The sequence below is a fragment of the Fukomys damarensis genome, unplaced genomic scaffold, assembly GCF_012274545.1.
Source record: "Fukomys damarensis isolate Sample0158 unplaced genomic scaffold, DMR_v1.0_HiC HiC_scaffold_36, whole genome shotgun sequence".
NCBI lineage: Eukaryota > Metazoa > Chordata > Mammalia > Rodentia > Bathyergidae > Fukomys > Fukomys damarensis.
In genome coordinates, this window is record NW_022900948.1 from 4543465 (window position 1) to 4564971 (window position 21507).

Sequence of the window (21507 nt, forward strand, 5' to 3'; positions counted from 1 at the left end):
GCCTTGCCTATTTGATTTGCTCTATTGGACCAGATGGTGTTGTGACCTTCATTGTCTTTTTCTAGGATATTTCTTAGAATTCCTTGTAGTGCTGGTTTGGTATTCATGAAGTTTCTCAGGTTTTCTTTGTCATGGAAATGTCTTATTTCCCCCATCCATTTTGAAAGAGAGTTTTACAAGATATATCAGTCTAGATTGGAGGTTGTTTTCTTTTAGGACTTGAAATCCCTCACTCCAGGTTCTCTTTGACCTTAGGGTTTGTGTTGAAAAGTCTGCTGTGATTCTGATGGGTTTCCCTTGCATGTGATTTGTTTCTTTTTTCTTACTGCGTGTAGTATTTTGTTCTTCTGTTGGGTTTCTGGGTTCTTGATTATTGTATATTTAGGTGTAGATTTTTTTTTTATCATGGCCAATTGAGTCCTATATGGCTCACTCTCTGTATGCCAAATTCTTCCCCTCTGTTTGGGAAGTTTTGCCATTAATTCTGTCAACAGCTTTTTTAAGTCATTTGTATTTTCTACTGCTTTTTCGTGGATTCCTATCAGTCTTATGTTATTCTTCTTTGCATCATCTAGGAGTTGTGGCATCGATTTCTCATGTTCCCTTACTGATTTTAAGAGAGCTGTCTTTTCACCATCATTGACTGTAATCCTATCTTCTATATCTGAGATTCTATCTTCGCAATCTTTTATCCTGCTGCAAACACTTTCAATAGAGTTTTTAGTCTCCTTGATATCTGTTTGAATCTGTTTTATGGATTCCATTTCTTTCCTATATTGGGCATTCATTGTTTCCATTTCTTTCCTATGCTGGGCATTCATGGCTTGTATCATGGTCCTGAGCGCATCTTTTTTTTTTTTTGTCAGTTTCTGTTCTACAGTCTGTATTCATGTATTCATGTCTTTCATTTCACTCACCATCTCTATGGTTATCCGGGAAATTATTTCTGTTTTGAATTTTTCTAGAGCCTGATGGATCTATTTTACTACTTTCTGTGCTATGAGTTCAGGGTGTCCTGGTGGCTCACTGTCAGGCTTTTCAACCTTATTTGCCCTAGAGTTTGCTGTTCTGGATGTCATGAGAAAGGAAGTGGAGCCCTGTGACTGCCTACAGGGTTTCCAGTTGATCCACTCCCTGGGTAGGGGGACTGGGTTTGGGATGGGCACCCTCTTCATGAGCAAGATCCAGGTGGAGTACACGGACTGCATCATGAATACATTCAGTGTGGTGCCCTTGACCAAATTGTCGGACACAGTGGTTGAGCCTTACAATACTACCCTCTCAGTCCATCAGCTTGTAGAAAACACAGACAAGACTTATTGCATTGATAATGAAGCCCTGTATGACAACTGCTTCGGAACCCTAAACCTCACCACACCCACCCATGGTGACCTGAAGCACATGGTGTCTGCCACCATGATTGGGATCACTACCTGCCTGTGCTTCCCTGGCCAGCTCAATGTTGAACTTTGGAAGCTGGCTGTGAACATGGTTCCCTTTCCCCACCTGCACTTCTTCTTGCCTGGCTTTGCCCCCTTGACCAGCTGGGGCCACCAGCAGTACTCCAACTTGACAGTGCCTGAGCTCACCCAGCAGATGTTTGATGCCAAGAACATGATGGCTGCCTGCGACCTCCACCATGGCCACTACCTGACGGTAGCTGCAGTGTTCAGGGGCCGCATTTCCATGCAGGAGGTGTATGAGCAGATGCTTAATGTCCAGAACAAGAACAGCAACTATTTTGTAGAGTGGATCCCCAATAACGAGAAGATAGCTGTCTGTGATATCCCACCCTGTGGGCTAAAAATGTCTGCCACTTTCATCAGCAACAGCATGACCATTCAGGAGCTATTCAAGAGCTCTCAGACCAGTTCATGGCCATGTTCCAGCACAAGGCCTTCTTGCACTGGTACACTGATAAGGGCATGGGTGAGATGGAGTTCACTGAGGCCCAGAGCAACATGAACAACCTGATGTCCAAGTACCAGCAGTACCAGGATGCCACGGCCAAGAAGGAGGGTGAGTTCAGGAGGAAGCCAAGGAGGAGGTGGCTTATAGCTGTCTGTTAGCTGCTAAAGTGTGGAAGTGGTGTGAACTCTTTATTCACCCACAGTCTGTTCTGATAGCTTGTCTCACTGTGTGCACTGCTGTCCTTGTCTTCACATCACATTCTGTACAGACACCACCATAAAAGCATTTCCATAGTGAAAAAACAAAACCCCAAAACTGGAACTGGAAGTCTGTCTTTGTGTCTTTCTTAAGTGTTTTCTCATTTTTATTTTTGTTGTTGGGTTGTCCTTGGTTTAATTCCTGCTTTGTTACTTAAATCTTCCTGGTATAGTTGTGCTTTAGCTTTTGAGTCTCTAATGACTCATAGACATTCTCATTTTCATAATAGAAGAGACAACCCTTCAACCACATCCTGTTAGCCCAACTGATACAATCAGGAACACAATAGGATCAAGCACAACTTACAAATTGACCATTTGTGGTAGTCATTAGTCTATCACCTTTAAACCATATGAATTAAATCAAAATCAAGGAGCAGCCTAAAATATGCTTACAGTGAATAAAATCTTGACTATATAGCATCTTGGGGCTTAAGCAGAGTTAGGACGAGAGGAGTACATAGGTAAAAGAATAGGAAAAGGTTTCAAGTGAAGCCAGAGGATACAGGATGACTACACAAACTTTAGGAAACTGTTGAAGACCAGAGGGAAAGAATAAGGACAAGAATATAGCAACTTAACAGCAATAGGGGCTCACTTTCCTTTGAAACTTTTGACCCTTGAGTGAAGGAAAATGAGAGAAGGAAAGAAAAGAAAGAAAGAGAAAAAATAATAAAAGAAGAAATCTGAGTTAGGGTAGAAACAGGGCAGGAACAGGAATAGAAAGGGAGATGAAGAATAATATGGGGAGCAAGAGATTGAGTTGGGAAAAGAAGACAGAAAAAAGAAAGAATTTTTAGAATGGATGAGGAAAAGAAAGAAAAAAATGAATTTGAAGAGCCTCTTTTAGACTATATCTCTGCTGTCATAATAGACAATGTGCACAGCCATGTGCAGCACTCAGCCCTTTAGTCTAAGCTAGCTGATGGCTCACCCCTGAGATTCAGGCTGAATTTGGGCTGCAAGGCCCAAATTGAGTTCCCTGACCTCCTGCAGGGTTGAAATCTACAAGGTTCTACTACAGGTTCCCTCTACCCTTTCTCTGAAGAAATCCAAAATTCTGATGTAAGATGGTGCTCTCTCCAACTTACCAACTATGGAGATCTGATTTGCTTTTATTGCAGTTGTTCACTTCTGGTCTATCTTCTGGAGCTCAGAAAAAAATGACCTTTATGACCACCTGTGACTCTGCAGAGTTGATCCGACAACTGGCACAATCAGGAGGCCTGAGAGCAGGTGGGGAGGGATATTGCAGAGGCACCCGTGCTACAAACCAGTCTTTGCTGATTGCCTTGAGGCAGGCCAGAGCAAGAATGGGATCTCTGCACAGCTGTCCTAGACCTCCACCTTCCACCTTCTGCTGGATGCAGGCCTGGGTGAGCATGTCTAGGACATTTTGCTAAAGAAAATGCTCCCTTTAAGGACTGAGTGATTTGAAGCATTCCTTGAAATATCTTAACTATATAGAGAATGGATCTGATGAATGAAAAAAAAAATCCTAGAAAACATGAGAAAAGACAAAAACTAACAATAGAAAGGATTTTCTCTCAGGAGAATAGAAGACAAAAATGTAAAGCCAAAGAAAGAAGAGAAAAAGGAAGTAAAAACAAAACTGACAGATGGAAAAATATGGGAGTTGAAAAGATTAATCATGGGAAGGAGGGAAAAGGGAAGTGTCAGAATATGAGAAAAGGGAATATGTCTATTAAAAAAGATATAGATTTGTCCTAGAATGGAGGAAAATAACTGAATAAAAAGTGGAATGAGAGATGAGGCTAGATATCATTGTGATAGAAAAATGATAATCTAGTGCCATAGAAACAGGATGGTTAGAAGAGAGATAGATAGGAATAAACATATCTTTTAGGAGAGAAAGGAAATAGAAACAAAGTGTATGACTAAAAGACAGTAGGGGTATCTGAATATATATGGGATTGATAATTCCAAGCAATTATTATGGAAGCAAGTAAACATATTTAGTATTCTTATTCTAACTGGAAATTATAGATTTTTATGTAATAAAATAAACCAAGGATATAGCCACATCAATTACTTTTCAAAATAACTAAATATTTATTAATTATTAATTCCTATTATAATCATATAATAGTATTAATTCTTACTATAATCATTTATTTAACATAGATGATAGACCAATCATGAGCAAAAGGAATGGAAAAATATATTCTGGTCTATGTGTGTTTCTCCTCCCCTCTCTCAGCTCCATTAGAGGAACCTCTGTGTAGATCCTCTCTCATGGTAGGAGAAACTGATGATTAATGAGGGAGAGGGCTTTAAAATCTAGGGTTCTTCATGATTTCTGAACAGTAAATACACAAGAAACACACACTCTTCCAAATTTAACATTTTTTCCAGTTATCTAGCTGGCACCTGTCTAGGAACTTTCTACATCACTATTTTTTTACCAGATAGGTGAGTGATCAAGGATGTTTCAGGAATGTTTGCAGTTGTTTTCAACATGGTTTGATGTCCCTCTCTGAAGTTCCAATGTCAGGCCACACATCCTCAGTGCTGCCTAGTGACCTGGACTTCTACATAATCTTTAAATTGTGTGTATTGTTTCAACATCCATGCAAGTCTGTGGTCATTCTGCTAATGCTGTTGTCTGTCTTATGCAATTCTTCTATTTTCCTATCCATTTCCACTGACTTTTTAATTTGGTCTTCAGTAATATGCAGCAGTCTCATCAGAAAATGCATTTAGCATGATGACTAAATTACTACGTTGGGATTTCATTTTCTTTGGCATTTAAGATACTCTAAGTAAACTGATAGTAAATGCTTTGGGGACAATAGCTCTCCTTTATCAGTGTACAGCTTAACACTCACTATTAAATTATTTCTTGAAATGGTTTGTTGGTGAGAATAATATTGAGAAGAGAAACATTAAATGTGTTTGACTAAGCTAGGAAGCCTAGCATTATTTGAAATGTGTATGTTCAGTTTCACCCTTAATTCAGTGCTATCACAAATGTACCATTTTGTAGGATGGCATATTTTTCAAATAAATAGAGACCAGAGCAATGGAATTAGCTGATACTAACTGAATAGCAATTTTATGGAAATATTTTTTCTGTTTAAATGAGCTTTTAAGGATTAATGCAAAAGTCTCTGGGAACATACTGGCCTGATTCAGAAATCTATTTTGACCACTTTGAGGGCAAAATTTGGGTTTGCAAGAAATTACCTAGGTACACAATCAAGGTAGAAAATCAGAGGTAGAAAGGTAATAGGCATGGGAATAACATACAACCAAGGACAGGTCTTTGAAGCCTCAGGCTCCACTTTAGCCTTCCCTTTATATTTCTATTCTGCTCCCACATGAAAGGGGAAACAGTCCCTGAAGCCAATTTCAGTCTCCAGGTTAGTGCTCAGTACTTAATGTTTCTTATAATGTTTAACCTTTTTTCACCGTCTCTAAGATCTCCTAGTGCCTGACATTTTCAGTTTTGATCTCTCCATATTCTTTTACAAAAAATTGTTTGACTTGTCATCCACCCTTCCTTTTCTATTTATTTATTCATTCAATTTTTTGTTATTGTATTGGTAAAGTCACATAATAAAGTTAGTATCAATGATAAAATATTAATTTGCATGTAGATGCATATCAAAATCTTGTGAAAAATATGAATGGCCAAATGTAAATATACAGCTCCTTAAAAAGTAAAATGCCATATTTTACTCTCTTTTACATATGTATATTTTTTTATTTTCTTATTGCATTTAAGAACTATACCTATGGGATGCAGGGTGATAATTTGTGCATAGAATGTGTACTGGTCAAATCTGGATAATTAAAACTTTCATTTCCTAAACATTAACATTTCTTTTTTGAGGAACTCTCTTTATATTCTTTATAAAATATATAATATATTGTCCCAAACTATAGTCACCCTACTAAGTTGTAGAATGTCAGAGCTTATTACTCATATGTAACTTATTTGGTTACCCATTTTTGTGAATTTCTATGGATTAAAAGAATATGGGAGAATATACTACCCTTATCTGTTATACCTAAATCAGTGTGATTTACTTAACCCATTTTTTTTAACCATCTTTTATTAAATTTCCTAGGTTGTTCCTCTGGCTATATAGATATGGTATAATAAGTTTTGAAACATAAATTATTGTATCTTAGGAAACACAATAAATAATTCCTCAGTTTTCATGCCACTGCATGTAATTTTAGTGAAATCAGTAGAAACTCTTCATTCAAGAAAGTCTCACCAAGAATGAAGAATGATACTTGGTTTTACCATTGTAGTTAGTTTGGCTACAAATAAGATTACTGAGAAGTGCAGGAAGTGACACTGTATGTCCACTTCAGGTGCTGAACCACATTTATTGTGATATTTGATGGTGGTAAAGTGAGTTGGTATCATATTATTTGGTATGTCATTCTTAGACTTTATTTTTCCATAACAGTAGAATATGTGTATGGCTAGTAAAGAGAAAATCCTTTTTTTCCAGTCAATGTTTTTCTTTGATCTAAAAAATGTGCTTCTTTTCTCTGAAGTTGTTTGCAATATTGCATGACAGAAAGCAAGCAAGTAGTAATTATAGAAACCTCAATAGAAAAAGAAAACTATAGGTTTTAAATGAAAGCTTTAAGCTCCTTGCATTATATTCTAGGACAGTTAAAGATGATTGAAGTGATTCCTGCCTGTATCTATTATAGTGCCCGTTCCCCCTTATCCAAGACCAGCCAAAGATAGAAAGGTTGTGCCTTTCTTGATTAATCTATATGACAGGAGCAAATTGCCTGCTTTCTTTTGTTCCTGTTTTTCTTTTTTTTTCTTTCGAGTGCTAGTGGCAGAAAACTACTATGCTTCACTAGACTCATAAGAAAACTTAATAGAAGGTCTCTAGTACCCACTGGCCGTATAGTACCTGATTGATGTAGACTCAAACTTAAGTAGACTACCTACACTGAATCAAGCCCTTCAGGTGCTCAGGAGTAAGCTCAGGGTTAAGACTCTCATTCTGGCAATGGGGAAAGTGGGTCTGCTGTATTTTGTTGTTACTCTTGTTATCATTGTTATCAGTGGAGTGACTGTATTTGTGTATGACTTTTATTATCTTGGTAAATTAAAAAATATAGGCAATAGATTCAGAAATGCTCATGGTAACCTTAATGTCTTAGACTGTACAGTGGATGTCATAAAATGCACCTCATGTTTTTTTAATGAGGAATATATCACATAATTTATGCAAATATTTAAAATTACCTAGAAAAATACTTTGTAATTGCTACAGGCTGCTATAATTATAGGTAGGTGTGTGGAAGTCTCTGGAGAGCTACTTTGGGCAAGTGCTAAGCTGCTGCTGCATGACCTTAGTCTCTGATGTCAGTGTCTCTTTTCATTTCAGTGTGGAAGATCCCAGCAGGATCATCCTTGGAAGTAGACTTACTGACTACTAGTGTGAACCAAACCAGCCCAAATACTTATTGAAAGGCACAATGCTATACGTTTAATGCTTTGTAGCTTTTGACATGGTAATATAGGACTGTGAGTTATTTATTTTAAACTACTCTTATAAAAGTATATACTTTACTATTTCAAAAGGACATCTCATATAAGCATGTAAATGTACAGACTTATGGACATATATGCACAATTTATAAACAGTAGCAAATATTCACACAAATTAATGTCCAATATGAAAATCTCATCACAACGGTTCTCAAACTTAGATATACATCAGCATCACAATGGTGAGCTTTATAAATAAAGCACTGCAACACTGATATTCTGATTTAGTAGAGCAAAGTGGGCCATCAAAAACCCACTTCAAACACAGCTAAGATTATTCTTATATACAGTCTGCTTTGGGAATAAATTTCTATAACAGCTCCAGTACTAAGCAAGCTTATATTAACCTTTGTGTTAAAAAGAAACATTTGTCTCATTTTCTTCTTTAGTTTTCCCCTTGCTATATATTCAAGGCAATGACAAGATATGGGCAATATATTCTATATAACAAAATAGAGGATGTAGTGCATTTTATTTTACATGACTGGACGATAGGATAGAAAAACTTTTGGCCTGAGAAAAAAAGACTTCTATGATGCTTTGCAAAATTATCTTTATATTATCCATATAAAAACCATTGAATATAATTTTTACAAAATTTTCTTTTCCCTTGATTTTAAATATTGAAGCATTTTAAACTTTGTGCTCTCTTCAAATTTATCTCCTCAAAAAGTAAGGTTTATAGTCCATCATTTCAGCCTATTTTCATATTTTCATTTATGGGGTTGGCCATCATTATAATGTTAAGTAATTAATGAGATATGAAGAGTGAAACTATTATGGACCCTTATATCATTTAGAGTCTATTCAGTATTATTACATCTTTGACAGGGGAAAATAAAATCCATGATGAAAATTAGAATTACAACCTCATCTAAACTAATTTAACTGTGATTTTTAAATATCACGTGGATCAACTCATTATCCCTCTCTGATAACCATTCATCTTAATACATAGGTGACTGACTTGACATTATAGTATTCTGCATAACTCCTCAGCTATGGCTGACAGGACTGAAAATGTGTGGGGATTATTTCTTATGTGTCTAATGTGGTCCTGCATATTAAATTTCTCTAATCAGCTGCATGTTCTCTGACACGATTTCTCCTTTACATTTGATGCTTATAGTCACTGATTTTTTTCATTCTTTGTCAAATAACGAGTAGAATCCTACCTAACCTTATAAGCACATCAAATAGTATCAGTGCTGTAAAATGACTCAAACAAGCATGATGCTATCCAAAGACATGTAAGTGTATTCTGTTCATCTTGTTTTATAGGGAATACTTCACAAAGCTGCTTGAAAAAGGTTGCTTTCCCAGTCTGAAGAATAAAATTCTATGTGAAAATCTGTTGGCTGTACCCTACTATTTTTTTTTAATCGTTGAGCTTATAGGTAGTTTTTAGGTATACAGTACAGTTACATTCATCATTGGGATCTTGTACCCTTATATGACAGGTCTCGGTTCTCATTTGATATAATATTTTTTTTTTAATTTAAACATCCACCATAACTCTTTGATTACCCTTTGTTTGCCTGTTTTCCCACATAAAATAGGGTAAAGATGCACACCCTCTGTTTCAGAGGTTGTGGGTTTAAAATAAATTAAACATGGGAAGATACTTTGAAAATATGTAGAGTTATATAAAAAATTTTGGCATTAAAATGAGTCACCTACGATACAATATCTCAGTGGGATCTAACCAAACTCAGTAGGGTGGGAAAGCGAAAAGGCTTTTGCACACAGTTCTGGGCCAGAAATGAGTACTGTGTTTTAAATATTTAGACCATGAAATATGGTTTACAATGCCTATTTCTTAGGATTGTTCTAAAGATTAATAAGATAAAGTTTACCTCTGGACTGCCTCTCTCTCTGTCTCTCCACTTTCACTTCCTAATGCTCATCCTGTATTCCAAATCCATCCTTCTCAAGCTTTTGTCAGCTTTACATGTAAAATTTTTGTTTAAGCATTTTTTTAAGAAAGCCTTCTCATCTGGCTTTCCATAGCAATTGTGTAGTTGTATTATGAGATATATTTCACTCCCCTTTTTTACTGTATCGTAGGTTGTATCATAAATACAGCACAGTTGATTTATTCAGAGAAAGTGGTTTTCTGAATAATCAACTGAATGTTGCAGCAAAAGTCCATGAATAACCTTGCTATACCTTGAAAATTACACCATTATTCTCCTCAATATATGTGTCCTATACCCATATACGTAGAGATGTTGTTAGTGATATTTAAGTTGCAGACCAACAGCAAGTTGCACCCAAGTGATTTATGATGTGTATCCTAATATTGTAGCCAGGGGATCCATTGAGTATGTTTAGCTCTACTGTAATTGTAGCTGAGGTAGATGATGTGAAATGAACTTTACAGAGTCCCAGAAGTTCTTAAATGTGCTTTGTAAGGCAGTAAGAGAGGAAGATTTCTCATTCTGACAGTCTTTACCTTTTTTTGATCTCCAGAATTGAAAAATACATTAAATGACTTCAGTCTTCAAGTGCATAGTATTTGGAGTTCCTCTGAAGTAGCTTGCTCAGGAACATTTAATTCTCTTATTGAAGCTATGAATGTACATGCAATGCATTATGAAATTACAACCTTCCATTTTCTCCATTTTCTTGGTCCTTTTTTTCTAGTTCCCTGAGAGTATACAGAAGTTTATCTCAGGGACTGAAGGAGGATTGGAAACTGAGAGGGGAAGCTCTGCCTATGATCCTTAGAAATGCTTCTTTCCTCCAGGCAAACATTAACAGCACAAAGCATGGTGAGAGTCACAGATCCATGGATGGACTATCCTTTTGAGGACAATAGAGAGGGAATGTGTGTAAATTTCCTGAGTGAGAAATCTTCCAGATGGCAAACCTGAAAGTTAGTTGTTCCTGTTCACAACACAGAACTTCCTCCAGAGGAAGATAACACTTCTTTCATGAGAGAAAATGAGAGGAGTTTTCAACAATGTTATTTTGGAACTAAAAATACATGTGCAAGGAATTTATGTGTGTACTTGTATATGTGACTATAAGTATATATGACTATATTCAAATATGTTATATACACAGTTATATATAATGGTAGAGATGAATAATATTTTGTAGTTGAGAAAAAATCCCTTATAGTGACATAGAATATGTATAGTATATCTGAAAATTTCAGTCAGAGACAAGGCATAGAACTTAAGACAGATCAGTTCTCTTAGTCATTTTTCTTATTGCTTAGACAAAATAACTGACACAAGTCAAAGCAGGAAAGTTTTATTTGGCTTACGGTTCATAGATACAATTAATTGTCTCCAAGGCAGAGTGGCACATGGCAAAGAAATGTCACAGCAGAGAAATCATTCATGGCACCCACAAGGTAGCAGAAGCAACAGGGGACCTTAACAGTGTCTTTCTGTCCTCTTCAATTTATCTAGACTACTTAATGTCAGTAGCACTCACAGCCTTCATTCTAGTGCCCTTGGGCATGACACTGCACCTTGAATCAATTCCAGTATCTCACAGTCCAGATCTAGCCACCTCTTCAAAAGCCCCATCTATGACTGCATGAGGCTCTGGTGAGCGGGGGGGCATCTAAACACAGCCATAACATTTTTGCTCCTGGCTCCCCAGTGACTTATGCACATCCCTTTATGAAAAAGGCATTTAGTTCATCTCTAAGAGTTGCCAAAGTCTTAACAGTTTCATTATTGCTGGAATCTAAGTCCAAAGTCTTCTCTGAGAGTCAAGGTAAATTCTGAGCTGCAAGCCCTTGCACAAATAGAAAGAAAGTTAAACACTTCCAACATTTAATGACACAAGACAGACATTCCCATTCCAAAAGTTATAAACAGGGGGATACAAAGAAATGGAACCAAAGCAAGTCTAAAATCCAGTAGAGAAAACATTAAATCCCATAGTTCCAATTTCATCATCCCCAGCAATCTGTGGCAAGTTGTGAATTCCAAAGAGCTTGACTGCCTCTGCTCTTATGGTACTGTTGGTGGTTGTAGCTCCATGGCTTCTTTGTTTGGTTAAGTTTACTCACTCTTTGCAGCATTCCTTGGATAATCCACGTCCCTGCTTCTCCAACTATCTGGCATCTCCACTGTACCTTTGCCTTCACACTCACAATTTCACACATTGCTCTCTCAGGGGCATACTGCCTGGCCTCCCAGGCCTTCATTTGAAATCTAGGCGGAAGCTTTCTGGACTCCAAAACAGTTGTATTCTGCATGCACCTAAAGTCAATACCACATGGATGATGCCAAGGTCTGCTGCCAGCTGGAGCAGTAGCCAGGCTTCCTTCTCTATTTGCTCTAAGGGTCCGGTGCCTAAGAATCAAATCCCAAGGGACAACTTCCCTTGGCTGCCACCATTCTGGAACATGATACTCTGGGTCTTTCTTCTCAGAACAAAGTCTTTCACCTTTGCAATTTTGAGGCTGCAAAGGATGGAGTCTTGCTTCTTGTTATGCCCTCAGGCCATCTTTTCTCTTCTCCTGTTCCTTCCCAGCATTCAAGATTTCCTCTGCTATATCTTTTCAGTGCACAGCTTTCCGAGAGCTTCCTTTCTGGCAAAACTCAAAATGTTTGAAATCATCCTGCTTGATTCTTTGCTCTTGATTCTCAACATAAATCTGGCTAAAATCCTCCAACGGTAGCCATGCCAGCACCTCAACATTAGAGTGCCTTGAAATTTCTTCTGCCAGATTAATTAGTCTTCTGCTTTTAATTTCAGGTAAAGTCTCTGGACATGAGAAAAATGCAGATCAACTTTCTGCAAAGCTATAACATACATCCTTTGGAGTCCAACAGCCAATGTAGTCCTTTCCAGCAGAAAACCCCTGAGTCTGGTCCTTACTAGCAGAATTTCTATCTCATCACATACAGCCTAAGGCATTCAAGCTCTAGTTTTTTAGCCAGTATCTTCAAAACTTTCCAAACTCTTCCCAGAAGCCAGTCCCAAAGGCTCCTGAACCACAGTTCCGTTATACTCACAGTAACAACCCCACTTCTCTGGTGCCAAATTATGTCTTAGTTACTTTTCTTGTTGTTGAGACAAAATACCTGACCCTTTCAAGTTAAATGTGGAAATGTTTATTTGGCTTATAGTTCATAGAGATTTCCGTATGCAATTGACTGGCTCCAAGGCAGAGTGGCAAATGGCAGAGAGGCACCATAGGAAAGAAACAGTTGATGGCACCCACAAGGTAGCAAAAGAAACAAGTCATCTCTCCGCCCCTTTCATCTTATCCAGAACATTTAGATCAGGTAGTACTCATGTCCTTAATCCTAGTGCCCTTGAGTCCAGCACTGCACCATGAATCCGTTCCAGCATCAAACACTAGATCCAGCCACCTCTGGGTGGTCTTAGGAGGGATATCTAAACAAAATCCATAACATCTTTGAAACAAACTAGAAGAGATTAAAGAGTACCTGCAAGGGACCCATTCTGGATAAATTCTCATTTTATCTTTTTCTTGGATGCAAGAAGGTTCTAGAGATAAAACTCAGGACTTCATGCACTTTAGGCAAGCACTGATATTGAGTTTTGCTCAAGCCCTGTGAAGTCCTCATTCTGGGGTTGGTAATCATCTCTATTAGAAAAAAAATGGCTGATCAGTGTTTATACTTGCATGCGTAATTATATATATATTTAATTTTATAAATTATTGCATTATTTTACCTAATTTGTAGTTGAGTTGGTTTCAATTCATTTATTTCATTGGAAAGTTACAATGAAAACAAACGAAAAGCTCAAATGTACATTACCAATGGATCATCCTTACAGTTCTATAAATTGAATGTGATCTAACAGTGAAAAAAACTATAGTTAGTAGAGTAATTTGAGCAAAAGTAGTCAAGCACAAGTATATCTAATATTTTATTTATATTGTTATAAAAAAGAAAAAAATTAAATGAGGTGATATGATGGTAGAGATAAAGGTGATAATTTTTATGGGGTTGGGTATGGAAAGAGGCTATGAATGTGGAGGCAGGAGGTTGGAGGTTCCTCATGATAGCAATATCATTTGGGGGGTGTGTACCCGGGATCAAACTTGGGACCTTATGCTTGAGAGGCAGGCAGCAGAACTACTGAGCTGCTAAATGCTTGGCCCTCAATATCATTTTAAAAATTTAGATTCTGATTACACAATATGATCACTTGCAGAAATTTCATCCACCTATACAGTATGACTTATTCACTTTTGTTATATGCCATCTTTAATTTGCTCAAACTCAAAACAAACAAACACATTAGTCATGAACATAGTACATAAAATAATATGATGCAGGACAATTTTCTTGTCAATAAGTCTCACATTTAAGATCCTAACTGGCGTGCTCTACACAGATTTATGAATAATCTGCCATCTCCAAGTATTCTAATATTTTGTGCTTATTGCTTTGTTTCATTTTGTTGTCTCCTTTGGATCCTCTACCTTCACTATTCCTAGGAGAAACCCTACTGAGATCACAAAGGTCACTGTGGCTTCTCTATGAATTTGGAGATTCTGATATCAACCTCTTTTATCATCACTGTTCTGGCTTCTATCTAGTTGTCTCCCACAGTTCCACATGTTCATAGATGGGACCTTTGGGACATGATTGGATTATCAGTGTGTCACACTGAATCAGTCCACTGATGGGTTTATGTCTAGACATGATGCTGAGAGGTGAAACCTAGTGGGAGAAGGTGGGTAGCGGTGGGCATGGCATGCAGATATATCTAAAACTATATCTACCACATCTATAGCTATAGCTATATCATCTATATCTATATCTATCTACATCTCATGAATTGCTCCTCCTGCCTTCCCTTGAGCATTCATTGCTTCTGTGGCCATTCCACGAGCAAGCCTTTTCTGCCATGGCCCTGCACCATGTCCCTCTGCCATGCCACCCTGCCTTGGAGCCCCCCCCAACTATGGCCCTAACCTTTACAAACTGCAAGTGAAAATAAACCTTTCCTCCTTTAAGCTGTGAGTGTCAGGTTTTTGTTCCAGTTACTTAGCAAGTGACTAAGACAATCTTTAAAGAAAACTTTTTCTGCCTATTGCAATGTGTGTACTTGTTCTAAACTTTTTTTTTTAAACTTTAAATTTCTTTGAATCAGAGACTAGTCATTAGTACCTTTACTGAATTTACATCCTGAAGTACTCAGCATAGCACCTGGCCTGTAATGGGGACCATGTTTGATAAATACTCATAGAACTAAATTGTTATTTACACTAGCTTTAGGTTTAATTCATAGTTCCTTGAAATGTAGTTATCTTTTCTTCTATATTCAAGATAAAATTACTTTAAGTACTTTATTACCATTTAACTAAGAGCAAACTTTCATTGTTTAATATTTCATTTTGTAAGATGTATCTAAAAGATGGAAAAGGGGCTTCTTATTATGAGAATGGATATTCCAAAGGGGCTAAGTTGACCTTTGATAACTTGGTCTCTGTCTTTCTTCTGTGATTGCTATTTGTCTCTTTTGGACCTAAACAGCAAAGGATTTGGAACTGCTTGTAAGATCAGAAGGAAAAATTAAGGATGTATTCCTTCTTTTTATTACATAAAATCCAGAACATTGTGATTATTCTTTTCTACAGAAGCAGCTCAATCTAAACTGGCCACCCTATCCACCCCAGGTTTATATTTATAAAGCCCAGCTGATAAAGATCCTAGAACCCTAGTTGAGCAGTATTTCCATATTTTCATTTTTTTTTTTATTTCAGAGGGTTTCATTCCCTTCTTCATTCTTTCTGTATTTGCCCCTTGCACCTCTAGAGGCATTTAAGTCCTGTACATAGTACAACGTAACCTCATCCCCACTACCTACGTGGCAGGCACTTTAGCTGCTTTAAAGCATAGTGAACCAGCTGTGAGCAGACCCTGAGGAGGCGCTTTCACACTGCACAGTTTAAGCGCTTATTGCTCCTGGTTGTGAGGGTATTTTATCCAAGATTGAAATAATATTATTTTCTTGATACAAGTTTTGATTACTGCTTGTGACTTTGTTTCTTGTATTAAAAAAAAAATAGCTCCCTTTAAGTAATCCAAGGAAAAGAAAACCAATCAACCAAGAAAAAACATAGTTGTCACTCAGGCCCTCTCATAGCTTGAAACTGCACTAATTAGACGTACTTTCCCATAGTTACAGATTTTCATCGGCCACATTGGCTAGAGACAAAAGATTTTTATTTTGTTCATTCTGTTCACTCCGATTTCCATAGATTTACTCTTACTTTTCAAATATATCTCATGTAGAATTCCACAAAAAAATAATCTTTATTAAAGGTTAAGCCTTAGTAATGGAAAAAAATAGTGCATGGATGGTCTTGTGAAAGGGCTTTTAAATGAAACCTAACAAACCTAACTAAAAGGGAAAAGGGGGCAGGAAAACAGAATTGACATATAGCAAAGATAAATATTTTTCATTAAACATTAAAAACAACATCTGTTAGTCTCTTTAACAGTGTGAGGATTTCACTTTATTAAGTTTGGTGTGGTTAATGACTTTACAAGTAATTTGCGATTTAAACATGCCTCTATCTAGTGGCTAATTCATGACGACGTCTTCAGTGTTATCTCTCAATTTTATTAACAGCTCTTGCCCTCTATTCCTCGCATATGTGACAAAATGGTATATCATTCACTTGAATTATGATAAAAGAAGACATAAATGGATATTCTAGAAATTCATGGTCCATGACCTTTTTCAATATTTTCCTTTCCTATATGCTTACCCCCTTTTTAATCAAGAAAAGGATATTTGGAGAAAGCAACAACAAAAAAGAAAAAACAAAACAAAAAGATTGATTAAGCAAGAGGCATTCCTTATATCCTGTCTTATTATTATTATTATTATTATTAATTTAAATTCCCTGTTGATGATGGACATTGAGTTCTTGATCACAGTGACTTTATTCACAGAGCCAGGATCTGCCTTTCTCATTACTAAGTTAATTAGTGAAAGCACATCGATGTAGGAGAAGCCTTGAGCCCATGAATAAATGGAGTTAACAGTTCGTTTTATTGTAATGTACCTACAGTATGAGTAGGATCATGCAAATTGAGAGGCTGCGAGATCATGTTTACCTATATGGACCCAAACTTCATTCTATGTTTCAGTTTTATCCTCTCCTCTTTCTTCTTTTTTTCTAATTCCTCTTCTTCTTTAGTGCATATTTTTATTAATATATATTTTTAGATTTCTCATATAAAAGTAATCATGTAATATTTAACTTTCTGACTGTGGCTAATTTCACTCAAAATGATTATTTCTAGTTTCGATAATTTTACTGTAAACAACATGATTTCATTTTCTTTTATGGCCGAGTAGTATTCCACTATGCATGTGCACACCACAGTTTCTTTGTCCGTTCACCTGTTGACAGGCTTGTTTGTAGTGTTTCCACAGTTTATCTCTTGTGAATTGTGCTGCTATAAGCACAAATATTCATGTATCATCACAGTATGAAGTTCTTAAATCTTTTAAGAATATGTCCAAGCTGAGTCATATTGTAGTCCTGTTTACTCTTTGGAGGAAACTCCATCCTAATTTCCATAGTGGTTGTAGTAGTTTACCTTCTTACTAACAGTGTCTGAGAATTACATTTTCCTCACATCCTAACTAGGACTCATTGATTTTTGTATTCTTGGTGATAGATATTTGACTGGGTAAGATGAAATCACAGTGTAGTTTTAATTTGCATGTTTCTGATCATTAGTGATGTACTTTTTTTTCATTTGGTTTTGGCCATTTGAACTTATGAGAAGCATCTATTCATTTCATTTGCTCACTTCTTTATTGAGTTACTTATTATATGGGGTTAATCTTTACAATTAAGCTTCATATTCTAGATATGACACTTCTATCAATCAAAAGCGTAGTTAGCAAATATTTTTGCCCATTCTATTTGTGGTCTCTTCACTCTGTTATGTCCCTTGCTGTATAGAAATTTTTTAATTTGATGCTGTTTCTTTGCTGAATCATGACATTATTTCCTAAGCTTTTGAAGTACTGTTTAGGAAACCTTTGCCGGTACCTATGGCTTTGAGTGTTTTCCCTGTATTGTCTTCCAGGAATTTCAGTGCTTCTGGTTTTATATCTAGGTCTTTGGCCTATTTCAATTTTGATTTTGATTTTACTACAAGCTGAGAGGTAGGGATCTAGTTTCAGTTTTCTGTATATTGATATTCACTTTTCCTGGCACTATTTGTTAGACTCTTCTTTCTTTATTATATGTTTTTGGTCCCTTTGTCAAAAATCAGATGACTGTAGGTGATTGGGTTTGTTACTGTGTCTCTAATGATCTACCTTTCTATTCTTGTGCCAGTACCATACTTCCTTTCATATGGTGTGCGTTCTTCTCCCAACTTCAACATAAGTAGTTGGGGCTTTTATCAATGTTCCATCATTGTAATATTCAACCAAAACATGAAGTCAGTACATAGGGAGCATTACTGGAATTTGAGCCTATTGGCATTGTGTCCTCAAGACCATGAGATACCACTGGCAGCCCCACCTTGGTGAACATCTTTGGTGCAGACTCATTCTTACGTTTTTCTCTTTACCCAATGATCTAGGCCAATTAAGACCCAGCAAGCTCCTAGTCTGCTTAATATGTCAGTGCTCTGATAACTGTTTCCTTTGTTTTTATTTTTCCTTTGTTTCTTAATCTTCCTTTGTTTCTTCCATTGTTTCTTAATTTATTGGTTAATTGTTGCATTTTGTTTAGGAAAAGAAAGGAGGACAAGAAAGAAAAGAAAGCATTTCATCTTAAAGGCAATATAGTATAATTTTCCCTCAAGGTAGTACTTATTTTAGTGAGTCTGTTAACATAGATCCCAGAGTCCATATTTTGTATGAAAGGATAATTTCACTTCCTTTCAATACATTTATAAGATGTTCAAATATAGAAATTATGAAAGTCTTTGTAAAACTATCCCTTGCACACAGAGAAAAGGTGAAATCTAGTGAATAAAAATTAGTCTAATCTGATCCTGGTATTTCTTTGACACCTCATATTTATTTGATAAATTCATGTTTGTTTGTTTGTTTTGTCTCCTTAATAGAGGTGGATGTCTTTTCTATATGGCTGTTTATAGGCTTTTTAAATTTTTGTTTTTTGCATTATCACATGTTTTGAGCAACTTTGATTATGTATTCATACAATTTTCTTCATGTTTCTGGTATTTGGGATTTTTTTTAGTTTTTTTATTGTTTTGGTATATAGTTGTATTTTGGACATTATAGATTGTATTTTTTGTATCACATTTACAAGTTATCACAAATTTAATAGTTATGTAAAACAGCATTCATTTATTAGTTCATACTTTCATAGGTCAGAAATCCAAAAAGCATGTCTGTTTATGCTATTGGCCTGATTCTAAGGCTCTGGGGACAAAATCTTCCTTTCCTAAAATCTTTGTAGGGCTGGGAATTTAGCTCAGCGGTTCAGTGGCCTGCCTTGCAAGAGCAAGGACCCGAGTTCAATCCCCGATATGTAAAACAGCATTCATTTATTAGTTCATACTTTCATAGGTCAGAAATCCAAAAAGCATGTCTGTTTATGCTATTGGCCTGATTCTAAGGCTCTGGGGACAAAATCTTCCTTTCCTAAAATCTTTGTAGGGCTGGGAATTTAGCTCAGCGGTTCAGTGGCCTGCCTTGCAAGAGCAAGGACCCGAGTTCAATCCCCGATACCAAATATATATATAAAACCATTTCCTTTCTGGAAATAAGGCAGGAGTACTTTCCATTTCTCTCTCTTGCCTGCATTTCATTCCGCATAGCCCCTTCTATCTTTTCACCAGCACAGGTATGTTAAATCCTTCCTGTTCATCAGCGCATTGACTTTCTCTTCTGCAAAGAAATGGAGAATACTTTCTTCTTTTAAGGGCCTCCTGTAAATAAACCACCTAAAGAATCTCTCTTTTAAGGGTAGTTTTTCTATGTAACATAAGCTAATCAAGACAGTAAAATCCACTATATTCCCTGTCCTGGTGATTATGCAGAGGGAATATATCAGGGGCTGACAAATCTTTGGGCCTTGTTAGAATTCTATCAACCCTATTATCACAATACACTTTCTGTCTTCTTTTTCTTTGTTCATAGGGGAATTCCTATGCTAAGATGATGAAGTTGTTCTATAGCTCACTGATTACCTATTAATTTATTTTCATTTATTTCTTTTTCCATTTCATTTTCAGTTATTTACTATGCTATCTTTAAGTAATTCCTTCCTTTATTTCCAAACTGTGTATTTCTCATACATTGCAGCTTCATTTCTGAAAGTTTGAATGAGGTTTTAAAATACTTACAGGCTGGAGACTTAGCTCAGTGGTGCCACTGCCTACCTTGCAAGCACAAAGATCCAAGTTCAATCCCCCGTACCAATCAAATCAAATCAAATCAAATATTTTCTATGCCTCTACTTAAATTTTTAAATATATGGGACACAATTATTATATTTTTAAAATTTTGTCTATTGAATCTAATACCTGTGTCCTATAATGTAGTTGGGTTTGATTATTTTCATTATGACATTTTTCCTTGCTTATTTGTACACTTGGTAATTTTGCTTGGATGCTAAGCATTGTAAATTTTACTTTGTCATGGTGGGTTATTTTTGTTTTGTGATAAATATTTACTGTGTCTTTTGTTTGTTTTTTCTGGTTAGCTATATGTAAAATACCTGAACTTTGGTTAAGTCACTTTAAAACTGTCTGATAATTTCAGATTTTGCTTTTTAGATGGATTAGGCAGAAGCAGGACAGTATTGAGTCTTGAGCCAGCAGAAGGACAGAAGTCAAAGCTCAGTTTCAAACTTGTTAAGTTTAAGATATTAGTAGACACAGGCTTGGGGATGAAGAATAGTTAAGTGGATATGTAAGCCTAGTTTCAGGGAAGAGATTAGTGATGAGAACATAAATTATTTATTTTAATGATGCACATAAGCAATTTAATTAGTATCAACAGTGTGCCATTAACTGAGTCTAATTAATAGACCTAGCTGAAAAAGGACATTCTTTCTATTTTATTTCTTAGTATTCTGTCATGTTCTATAATTCTCAAAGTGTGCTTCTGGATCAGCATTAGCATCACCTGAGAATCACTCGTCACGCAAGTCTGTGGCTCTGTGGCCTCGGGCCTACTCCATCAGGTGGTTCAGGGAGGGGCCAGCCACCCATCCTCACAACCTGATCAGTTCACGTTGGAGAACAAGCTGGCTTGGCAATAAATGCTGCAGAGTACTTCAAAGATCACTCCATTGTATGCTTAGCCACCAGACTGCAAACCACGAGCAGAAACTTCTGGACAGAATACTGAAAATACATTTCATGTGAAAAGAGCAATATTTGAAAAGGCACTGAGTCTAAATGACATTCAAATGAGCCCTTTACTACTTACTGTGTTTAGTATTATTGTATGATCTTTATACTTGACAGAGACACTCTGAGTACCACTGAGTGTCACTTTCTAAGCAGAAGATTCAGTGAAAATTTATTTTCCTCTCCTAGATTTCAACTGAGGTGTACTTTTATTTTTTCTTTAATTAAAAAAAAATATTTTTGGTACTGGGGATTGAACTTGGGACCTTACTCTTGCAAGGAAGGCAGCAGCACCACTGAGATAAATCCCCATCCTGAGGTATACTTTTCAAAAGCCAAAAAACTATGTTTAAAAATCCCAAATTTGATAAATATTTTATAATATTGAAATATGTAAGCTTTCCATTACTAATTCTATACTTATAATTTGGAGACCAGGAACCAATTAGAAATGCAATTTTACAGA

At 36.4% G+C, this 21507-nt stretch overlaps 1 pseudogene; it reads left to right on the forward strand.

Moving 5' to 3' along the window:
- The first annotated feature begins 1143 nt into the window (after window positions 1-1143).
- On the forward strand, window positions 1144-2191 carry LOC104864210 (annotated as a pseudogene).
- The last annotated feature ends 19316 nt before the right edge of the window (window positions 2192-21507 follow it).